At 40.0% G+C, this 12,053-nt stretch overlaps 1 protein-coding gene across 1 annotated transcript in view; it reads right to left on the bottom strand.

Moving 5' to 3' along the window:
- The window catches only part of ADGRG6 (adhesion G protein-coupled receptor G6), a 137,421-nt gene that overhangs the window by 61,895 nt on the left and 63,473 nt on the right, over window positions 1-12,053 (bottom strand).

The following is a 12,053-nucleotide window of genomic DNA, read 5'->3' as shown; positions in this document are numbered from 1 at the left end:
AGATAGGCTAAACTTATCGCAAGGCATATTGTACTATGAATAAAGACAGAAGAATAAATACAAATATATATACATGCACATACATACACATATATATTTAATTTTTAAAGAACATTTCTATAATAGTGACTACATTCTAATGTTTAAACATTTTCCAAACTTTCCTGTGGGAATAAAGGCAGAGCAGGTACATGAGCCAACAAAAGATGTCTAATTAGGTTAATTGTGTGCATAATTAGAAAGCATCCCAGCAATTTAGCAGCATCTCGGGAGTTGTGGTTTCTTCATTCTTGATTGCCTCAGGCAGCTGGTGCAAGGAAGGAATCATGTTATCTCAGAAAGACTCAACCCTGCGGCCTCCAGCAGGTCTGCCATGTTAATTGGCAAGAAGATCTCATCACAGACCTTTACATGTTCATCCAATAAACATTCACTCACTGTTTAAAGTGTGTGAGACATGGAGGCTAGAAGAATGCTTTAAAACAATGCCTCTGCTCTCAGAGAGGCATGAATGGGAGATGGCTTCACAGTTCTCTGAGTGATATAGATGCCTAGTGACCAAAAGGAAGATGTGACCTGCAGTTTGGTGAGAAGGGTGAATAGGAAATCCACTACAAAGATTAACCGGAAATATGAGGGGTCACTATACTGATCAGGGGAGAAGAAACTAGAGATGGTTATTACTAGCAGACAGTATTACTGAAACACATACCAAGAAGGCAGTGAAATGGTCTGGGAACCCAGGTGGCATGGCATTACTGGAATAGGACATTTATAGCAAATTGGTAGGAATGATCAGATATATAGGTAATGGACAGCTTGTGGAGGGCTTTGTAGAATGCAGGCACTATGAGTCTCTGGACTTTGTGTCTTTCTTCCAATGGCATATTCCACACACATAAGTAGGTGGGTCCTCTGAATAAATTACTGAATGCAATATGAACGACTGCGAACATTTTGAACTTTCTTGAAGTAAATGGGGAAAAAATGAAAGGGAGCTTGGTGAGAAAATTGACTTAAATTTAAAAACAATCACATTTGAGGCTCCATAACTAACTAAAAGACAGGCGATACAAGGAGCATGAATAATACCAATAATTCAGGCTTGATATCATAAGTACAGTGAGAACAGACAGAGAGATATAGATACAAGACATTTGAAGATGGAATATATAGGATTCATTTAGTGACTAACTGGAGAACAGAGAAAGAAAGGGAAGAATAGAAGAATTTTTCTGGTTTCCAACTTGAGAAATTGGTACACAATGATCTCATAAAAGGACATAGTAAATACTGGAAGAAAAGCAAACTTAGGTGGGGTAGGCTAAACAGTACATCCAGTAATAAGAACTGAGGTATCTGTGTGACATCTGGTACAAGGTGTACAGGTTTTTGTAAGAGGCCTAGCCAGGAAGTACTCCACAGAAGCTATAGATGTGTCTGGGATCACCTGAGCTAGAAGATTTGATGGAACCATAGATATTCCTATATTTAAGTTTCAGATTAAAAAAAAAAAAAGAGAGAGCTATAGATTTGAGAAGACAAAAATAGCTCTTGTAGAAGGTGATTTTACAGAATTCAAGTGAACAAAGTTTCATGGAGGGTGTGGCCACCATCAAGTATACAGAAAGGTCCAGAATGATAAAGACTGAGAAGACCCTTCACTTTGCACTGGAATTTCGGCAACAGCTCTACAGAAATTCTCTTCAGTAGCGTGGGAATGATGCACTCTAGATTTCCAATGTTTGAGAAGTGAATGCAAAAAGAGAAAGCTTGGCTACGAAAGGAAGCAGAGATGGGCGGGCGGGGCGGTGGGGGGCGGTGGTGTGCGTTTCCGATTAAAAACTTAATCTGTGTACTATGGAGAAAGAGCACGTGAGGAGGCAGAAGTTGAAGCCAGCCTAGAATTTGATCTTGAATGCTTTCTGCCCATTATTCCTTCCCATTATGCCCCCTTCTTGCATGACCTTACTTCTCCTTTAGGTATTTATATTTTAGTAAGGAACTTCTGAAAACTAAAAAGCTTTTAAAACTCAGAATGACTGAGGAAATCTCAGCCACTATAACATGCAAGAGAGGAGACCCTTGGACTGAGTTTTTGTGCTTCTCAAATTTCACACAATGTTGGCATACAAAGGCTCCTAAGGCCACTTCCGGCACTGATACAATATCTCTGGAAGACAAAGGGAGATAAGGGGACAGCATTGTGGGAAAGCAAGTTTTCAGGCTAACTACATTTCCACTGCAGATATCAAAGAGCTGAGAGGTGGCAATAAGGAGAGAAAATCAGGAGAGTTAGGATTGTTAGGATTTAGAGTAAGATATTTAACAATTTTCTTTAACATTTCATCAGTTTCGTTGTATGGTAGCAAGTCTAAATTTCATCATGTGACATGCTTGTTATGGAAAATTGTAACATTTACTTCTCAGTATTAAACTATCAGTTGTTCCTTCTTGGGTACTTTTAGTTTAGCAAATTGACATTGCTTTATAAATACTTTATGAACACTATTTTATGATGATTCAGTATAGCAACAGAAATTAAATTTGAAGCATGTTTCGGTGAAAATGGTTGGAATACAAGGGACAGATTTAATTAGAAAGGTCCAGAATATTGATAAATGAAATCTTACATTACAAATATACCAAATTACGTAAACAAATACATAAAATATTAAAAATGTGCACAAACTTTTTATTTGTACCCAGTTCCATTTTCAGCATATCTGCATAGAAAAGTCATTCTCCCAGTCAATTTTTCTAGGTGGACAGATTTACAAACCAGAAGATTGTTAAGGAAAAAGAGACAATTCTTTGTCTTGGCTATTAATATATTTATCATTAAGGAACTTTTTTCAGAATGTGACCTATGTATATTCACTGATATTTGTGGATACCAAATATTTAAAGGTATTTACGGTTTAAAGGTATTCACTTAATATTAACTGCAAAATTTAAGGTTTAAAGGTATTCACTTAATGTTAACTGCAAAATTTAAAGTCAAATTTCCTTAAAAAAAAAGTAATCTCTAAGAAAGGGCAGTTGAAGAAAAGCTGTAAAGCTGTTAATCTTTCTTCTCTACTTTTGTTCTTCCAAAATCTTGCTACTGAAAGGAGTCAATATTTACACAAGTTGTAGTGAAAAAAGACTGAGTAGCCAATAACCCATCTCACAGCCAACTTAATGGCAATCCAAATAACAGCTGACAGCGCTAAACTCTCATGTGAGTTGCACTAATAAGACAAATAATAATCCCTTTCAACTCCTTCTTTGCAGCTGTTACTAAATTGAATTTGGTTTTTTTCATAAATATATTTAAAATAAAATTATTTTTGGATGCCATTTATGTTCATAAAGAGTTTGGGCATCTTCAAAGAATAACATCCTTTGTAAAGATAAGTGATTTCATCTTTATCATTTAAAAACAATTCAGTCATCTAAAAATGTTACATTCAGTAATTTGTTAGGAATGAAAGGAAGGAGCCAATAGTGAATCAGAGTTTTATGGCTGTGAGGGACAAAACTGCAATAATTGAAAATGAAAGGGTAGGAATCCAGGAGTTGATGAAGCCTTGGTAATTAAGTATAAAATTTCAGAGAGGAAAACAACAGTCGGCCCAAATCCAAAAATTTCTAGAAAAGAATTAACATCAAATTTGGGTACTTGTGAACTGTGTCTTATCCCTACATCCACGGTGGTTAATAAATGGAAGTGATTAATAAATGCTTGTTAAATAAATGTAATTTGTTTGAACTTAGACTCTTCATTGAGTTACACAGTAGCACTCAGGAAAGAGCAGTCATCAGTAAAATAAATATAACTGGTATAGAAGGCACTATCTGTACTTTGTGAAAATTGATGGACATTAGCCAGTATCTAAACTTGAATCATAACGCAGGCAAATGCTTGCACTTATGATTAAAGAGTCCGTTAGGGAAACTGTCTATCCACGGAGGTTAAAAAACTCAGTATTGTTTAATAAAATTGTCCTAAGAAAAAGAATGATGATATAAAATGAAAAGGAATTGCTGCTAAATAAAGCATTTCTTTCTGAAAAGGACTGACGAGATTAACCATGATTAAAAAAAAAAGTGCTGGAAATTTCCTAATTACGTATATTCCCTAACTATACTTAGAACAGCATAGGAAAACAAAAGTCCAATTATGAAATTACTAAAACATTTATTAATAAAATATTGATTTTATTAAGGTTAGGATATTTAATATTTGAAACAAATGACAGGATGCTTTAATGTTGAATGCTGTCAGTTCTGTTCTACCATCCTATTTTCATATTAAAATTTACTTAGCAATAGACCTTTGGAAAATCTATTCATTTTCTATCACAAGTTGACTCTGGAATGAAAGCTCATATTTAACAGACATTGTCAAGCCAATGGAATGTTAGGCATGAAGTTCTGTTTTCCCATTGGCTACTGTACTGATCATTAGTTTTGGGAAACTACCATTACCATAAACAGCAAGCCACAGTGTTCTGGAAAAAAGGAAAGGTTAAAATGTTAATAGAGCATACTTTTTTTCAGTTATTCAAGTTTTGCTTAGCTAACAAGCTTAGATATAATCTCTGATACAGATATTTCCTGTCAGTTAATAAGTGACTTGCGTTCTTCAACTCCCAAAGCTTATGATTAAGCAGCAGGAAACTCCCTCTCCCGTTATTAGTCCTGATACACAGTCCAGGATATCTGACTGTATGGAATGGGGGTGTTTAGCGTCATTGTGGAATGTCAAGAAGATGACTATAAAAGTTAAAGGAACTCAGACACTGACTCTGTAAACTTGTGCTACTCCTTTGATTGAAGTCATTTTGAAAACTTACCAATGGCTGAGCTCCACGAGCACATATCTGATGCTTTCCAGTAATCATAAGGCTTGGAAAGGAGCTTTAAAGACCGTGTTAAAGAAAATATGAGGACTCCCAAGTATAACCCCTGGGCACAGGGTCAGGAGACGAGAATTTTAGCCCACCAACTGCCTTGGCCACTTATGTTTTCTAAGCTTCAGTTTCCTGCCCTTTATAAAGTGAAAGGCGTGGCCTAAATTGGGATTCTCAAACATGAGTGCCTACCCAGGCCAAAGTCAATCTACTGGGGGCTGGTGTGGGGAGAGTATGGAGGGTGCTAAGGGCCAAGGGGACCTGGAAAGCCCCTTCAAAGGGGGTGGTCACCACTTAGCTTAAGTTGCGTTGCTCAGGCAGAAACACTAGACTAGTGTTCATTTTTTGTTTATCAGAGAATCCAAACATTCATTTTTATGTGAAATCAAATTTTTTAATGTTGGAAATAAATCATTATTTAAAAGCATTGCGTGGAACTAATGTAAATAAATGAAAACAAAGCAGTGCTGCCACCACCACCTATGTCTAAGGGCTAAATTAGCCCCTGAGGGACTGGTCTATCATCTCTGGCCCAGAAGATCTAGCAGGTCTTTTCCAGTATTGTCCAAAGTGTGTGCTTCAGAAAACTAGACCCTTTGATTTTTTTGGTCTAGTTTCAGGGGTTGGCAGATTTTCTCTTAAAGGGCCAGACAGTAAATGTTTTAGGATGGTGGGCCATGTCATCTCTCACAGTCAGCTCTGCAGTTGTTAACACAGAGGCAGCCACAGGCAATATAAAACCTCATGCGCATGCCTGTGTTCCAATAAAACTTTATTTACAAAAACATCCTAGTTTGCCAACCCCGGGTCTAGAGGATTTCTTAAAATAAGTTTAGGAATTCTTGTATACTACAGTCCTCACATTTTATTATATTAAGGTATCAAAGAAGCACTGCAGGAAAGAAACCTTATTTTGTTTAATACAAATACCATGCTAATACCTGGGAAAGCTAGTGTTCTGGCCAGCAGTGCTTTCTGGCCCGAAGAGACAGCTCTTGGACCTTTGTATTCCTCATCTTGGCAAGAAGTGACTTGCCTACTCTAGCACTACATCTCATCTTCTAGTCCTTCCTATTCTGAAAGACAGTCTAAGAGAACACAGTTCTAAAACTGAACTTTCTGACTTCAATTCCTGGCTTGGCCACTTATTAATTAAATGACCTTGGATAAGTTATTTAATCTCTTTGTGCCTCAATTACTCACCTGTAAAATGGGATTAATAATAAAACTCACATCATGCAAAATGGGGTTAATAACAAAACTTACATCATGGGATCTATGTTGTAGGAAATAAGTTACCATGCATAAAGCACTTAAAACAGTACCCAGTACATAATATACATTCAATTTAAGTATAATTTAAGTATTTTGCAACTATTAATATGACTAGCCAAATGCTTTTTTCTATTTTTTCTTTTGGCTGTCATAGTCCTCAAATATTGACCCACAGGAAGGCAAATATTAAATAGTCTATATTATGAGTTTTTAATAATGGCCAAGGATATGATGAAAACAGGTCCCTAGACTAAAGATAACCACCCTGAACGTAGGAAGTACACCACTGCCCTCTCCTCGCTGTTCACCATGCCACACCAAACACACACACGTGATTTTCTCAGTTTTCTTGCTGAGTGAGAGACTTCTTGGGAGTCCCTGAAGGTCGTTCTCTGTAGCTAATCTCAGAATGAGAGGATGCTGGGAACACCACTAACTCTTACAAAGTTCCAGGGTCTCCTGGAACAGGGTTGTGGTTTACCCTCTTTCCAACAGCCCACAAGGAAATACCTCTCAAAAGGCATCACATAACTGCCTCCCACCATCTGTAGGAGCACCAGGGACCACACGGAGAGATGGGTGGCCCACAGAAGGGTAGGTGACAGGAGCCCCCCAGGCTGGAAGGGCAAACACAGGTCAGGGAAACAGGGCAGGTGACCTCAGGTCTTCACAGTGGGTCCTACTTTGTTGAAAGTATTGGGAATGAAGCTCTGATAGAATTCCCTCCAAAGTCACATACAAATGACTTTTGAATATTAGGCCCCTTCTATCCCTCCTTTATTGACAGTTATCTCTGTGACTAAAAATATATATATATTATCAACACCTTAGATTTAGTCATATGACATTCAAAATTGATAATGAAATTTATACTTTTTATATTTGACTCAGTCCTACAGTAAAATAAGAACTTCCAGAATTGACTTATGTACACAGAGAATAATTGATAGAAGTTTATTTTCATATAATTTTTGTAACTTAGAATTATTTCCCTAAATATTTTGCAGTTAGCTACTCAGAATAATATCACATTTAAAGTCCCCAATCTTTAATATTGGCTAAGTAAATACCATTCTTTTTATTTTTATTTTATTTTTTTTTTTGCGGTACGCGGGCCTCTCCCGTTGCGGAGCACAGGCTCCGGACGCGCAGGCTCAGCGGCCATGGCTCACGGGCCCAGCCGCTCCGCGGCATGCGGGATCTTCCCCGACCAGGGCTCGAACCCATGTCCCCTGTACTGGCAGGCGGATTCTTAACCAGCGTGCCACCAGGGAAGCCCCATCTTTCTTCTTTATCCCATAAATATCTCAAGCCCCTCTCCTGCAGAGAAGTGGATCTGAGATTTGTTCTCCTGTCTCTTCACTTGACTACCTTGTAAATAAACCCTTTTTTTTTGCTGCAAACCTTGGCACCTCAGCATTTTGGCTTGTGGCACATCAGGCAAACAAACCTGGTTCAGCAATAGCTATACATAGCACACATCTGAAAAGTTATACAAGAAAGTACAAACAGAAATTGCCCCTGGGGAAGACTGGATAGCTAGGGGTCAGTGGTCAGAGAGAGACATTCTTTAATGCATAGAGTAATTTTGATTTAAATTTTTAATTTTGTGTATACATTACTGTGCACAACGAGCTGTGTGCAGGTGAAACTTGATAGCCCTCCTTTTGACCACATTAAGGGTCTTGACATGCTCAATTCTTGAAGTGGTGGTGGTGGGGTAAGTAACACCTCCCTTGACCAATGGGAGCCAGTGAATAATCCATGTCTCAGGTGGACATTTATGAGACATATTCTACATAGTTCCCTAGAGGGTCTCCAGTGGAATTAAGCCCTAGGTGCTCAGAGCAGTAACTCACCACTGCACCGGTCTCCCCTTCTTCCCAAGTTCACTGCCACAGTCCCCCCAACTCCAGTTTCTCAGAATTCTTCCCCTCAAAAAACTATTTCCAAAATAACTCCTTGTCTCAGATTTTGCTTTTTGGGTTAAACCAAGCTAGGACAATTAAAGGAAATACAGAGTTCTTGAACGATTCTTCATCATCACAATGAGGGGTTTCAGCTTCTTGACACAGGATCATTGCAACTGATCACCTCAAGTGCAATAAATGGCAGGTCATGAACTTCACGGAATCTGAATTCACGAGCTCTTATGATGACAAAATGGGAATTTTATTGTTGCAGCTCGCTTTTTTGTATGTTATCATTATGTAATATTGTACGCTGATGCAAATATTCAGTTGGCCAAAAGTTCATTCAGAGAAGCCGAACAAACTTTTTGGCCAACCCAATATATGTAACTGATGTGTACAGAGAGCATTCCAAACGAGGGAAGGAAGGGTACATAGAGGAAGGACCTGAGATGTCTTCTCAAACCACAGAGACTTGCTTTGGTGTTTTAATAATCTGGTTTCCGGGGTTGGCTGCCTCTTTCTGTAAATAAAGTCCAATTAGGACACAGCCATCGCCACTTTCTAATGTAGGGTCTGTGGCTGCTTTCATGCTACAAGAGTTGAGTAGTTGTAAGAGACCACTTGTAACGGGGTCCACAAGCATAAAATACTCAATCTGATCCTTTAATAAAAAGTTTGCCACCTCCTGACTTCTTGTTCTATGATTTTTCTAGGCAAAGAGTATATTATTAACATATGGACTATTATTATTTTCAGAGCAGTATCCATTAATAATAAACAGAGCAACCAACATTTATAAGCCCTTACTGTGTGCATGTTATTTCACGTCATCCTAAAAATAATGGGACTTCCCTGATGGCTCAGTGGTTAAGAATCCTCCTGCTAATGCAGGGGACACGGATTCTATCCTCTGGGAAGATCCCACATGCCTCAGAGCATTTAAGCCTGTGAGCCACAACTACTGAAACCGCACACCCTAGGGCCCATGTGCCGCAACTACTGAGCCCACGTGCTGCAAGTACTGAAGCCTGAGCCCCTAGAGCCCGTGCTCCGCAGCAAGAGAAGACATCACAATGAGAAGCCCGTGCACTGCAACAAAAAGTAGCCCCCGCTCGCCGCAACTAGAGAAAGCCTTCACACGGCAATGAGGACCCAATGCAGCCAAAAACCGAAAACAAAACAAAATAAAAACCTGGGAGGCAGGTATATCATCCCCTTTCATAAAGAAACTGGGGTTTAGAGAGTTTATGTAGCTTTCAGGTAAATGGCAGAGTCAGGACGACCTCAAGCCCACTGACCCCTGCTCAGCTATTTTCAGTTATGCCGAATGAGAGGCACTTCCTCCCTGCCCCTCCCATTGCCCCCCCCCCCTTACCACTGGACCTTTGCATATGCCCTTCCCTCAGCCCGAAAACTTCTTCCTGCTCTCTCCTCTCCCTCCTGGCTGATTTCCACTCATTCTTCAGATCTCAGTTTATATCTCATTTCTTACTAAATGCTATCTGGCTAGAATAGGTTTCTCTTCTCATCTATTTTGGGAGCTGGGAGGGGCTGAGAAAAGGGAGGAATATAGAGATAGGGGAAGACTTCCAGATAGAGATGCACCTCACCTGGTTCCCCAACCAAGGCTGCCCCTTCTTGAGGGCAGACCACTTCCAGTGCCTGGTCCATGCTGGAGTATAAAGGTCCAGACTTCGCACCACAGCTTGGGACAATTCCGTGGGGACCCCTCAACTTCAGAGCTTCCTGTGGTAGGTTGAGCCCTTTCTGGGACCCAGCTTCCTCCTCCCCTCTCCTGATCCCCCTCCCTAGGTGTTGAACCCAAGAGCCCTCCCTAATAATAATCTCACTTCCTAATAACCTCACTCTCCGAGTCAGCTTCTCTGGGAACCTGCCACTCAATCCCAGAGACCGGGGATAGCTCCAATTGCCCTTGGTCCCCTACCTTCCCCCGGTTCTCTGATGACTCATCACTCAGCAATTCCAGAGTTTAGGGCATTCCCTGCATTGCACCTGGAGAGTGGCAGGAATGTAAAGTCATAGTCATACTCACAACGCCCCAGAATTCCCCCACCCTGCACCAGCACCATGGCAGAGCCACCTACATAGGCTGGACGGAAACTCTGTTTCACGTCCGGTTTTAAAGTGGAATTTTGGGGGGTAGGAAGAGGCAGTGGCAATTAATGTAAGTCCTTTAGAGGAAGTAAAATGAATCTGCCAGGTAAAATGACATTCTCAAGCCACTGCCAACAGGACATTTTTGGAGGGATGGATGAGCAATAAATTCATCAAATACTTTGTTTACCCAGAGGGTTAAGGATTAAGGAATTCTTGAGGTAACTCTTGCTGATGTGTTCTATCAGAGGATCCCAGCTGGACCAAAGCTGCTGGCTGAGATCAAAAGAGTTAAGTGTCCCTTACCAAGATTTAGTCACCTCCATCCTGGTAGGGTCCCTTTTCTTAGGAGCTGCAGGAAAGGCTGTCTGGAGAATGGGGGTGAGGTGGGGAGTGCAGATGGAATTTTACAAATTGGAGACAGCTACTTTATAGAAACGGTATCCTCAACAGAAAAGTCAAGGTATCTTTTGAAAATACGACATGCCTGCACATAAGTCATTCACAGCCCCCTGAGACTATGGCATCTGAGTTGAGTTAACGGGATGTGTCTGAATCCCAGGGGAATTCAAATTCTTTCTGATTCATTAAGGAGGAAAACTGCTACTGTCTTTTTTTTGCAATATTGTTGCACTGAGTGCTAAAAATAGGAGTGACTTATTTTTTAAATTTTTAAAATACTTGCCTCTTACTAGACACTGTGTGAGACATTTTGCATGTATCATGTAATTGAATCCTCACATTATCCCAGGAGGTAAGTGTTATTGTTATCCTGCTTTAAGGATGAGATGAGGAAACAAGGCTTCAGGAGGCAAAGTGACCTGCCCAGGTCAGACAGCTGGACTAAGACCTGACCATTCAAACAGTCTGATGCCAAGTCTAAGTGTTGCCAAACAAAGTTTGTGTGCCTGAAGCATAGTAAGGCCAAATAAACCAAAAACGTCAGAGTTTGGAGCAGAGAAAGGTTTACTGCAGGGCCAAGCAAGGAGAACAGGTGGCTTGTGCTCAAAAACCTCACACTCCCCAATTGTTTGGGGGCAGAAGTTTTTATAAGCAAAATTTGGCATGAGGGCTGCCAACATACAACAAGTGGACAGACTATTTGATATTCCAGATGGGCTGGACAAATCTATGATGTGTGGTTGTTATAATGAACTTACAGATCCACACAATAAGGACGTTTTCATACTGGAAAAGAATGTAGGATAAAGATGCTGTCTTGTCCAAAATCTCTCCCAGCTTTGCTAGTCTTTATTTCAGTTAGGGCTTCCGTGTTCTCTCTGAGCTCCAATCATCGTGAGGCTCGCAGGCTCAGTAGTTGTGGCTCACGGGCTTAGTTGCTCCGTGGCATGTGGGATCTTCCTGGACCAGGGCTCAAACCCGTGTCCCCTGCACTGGCAGGCGGATTCTTAACCACTGCGCCACCAGGGAAGCCCAGTACTTATAGTTTTGAAAAATACTTTCACTTCTCCCGCTTGTTTATTTTAGTTGGTAATTATATACCTGTGCGATTATCTTATTTGTTCATTCATTCAGTGAATATTTATTGAGTGCCTGCTACATGCCAGGTACTATTCTAAATAGTATATACCAATGAGCAGGAAAGACAAAGTCTCTGTCTGAATGATTCTTACACTTCAGTTTTGGACCCAAAGATAAACAAACAATAATGTAATGACAGATGATAATAAGAGGTAGGAAGAAAAGTAAAGCAATCAATTATTTCTCAAGTAGTACTTATCCAGGGCCTGGTCACCAGCTGGATCCAGAAACCAAGGTCTACTGTCTTTCTATTTAGTGATGCTTTTGAAATTAATATTCATGTTGCTTTTTTTTTTTTTTTTTTTTTTTT

Source organism: Lipotes vexillifer, unplaced genomic scaffold (assembly GCF_000442215.2).
Source record: "Lipotes vexillifer unplaced genomic scaffold, Lipotes_vexillifer_v1.1 scaffold112, whole genome shotgun sequence".
Taxonomy (NCBI): domain Eukaryota; kingdom Metazoa; phylum Chordata; class Mammalia; order Artiodactyla; family Lipotidae; genus Lipotes; species Lipotes vexillifer.
Note: the sequence above shows the minus strand (reverse complement) of the source record. Positions and strands in the feature narration are given on the sequence as shown.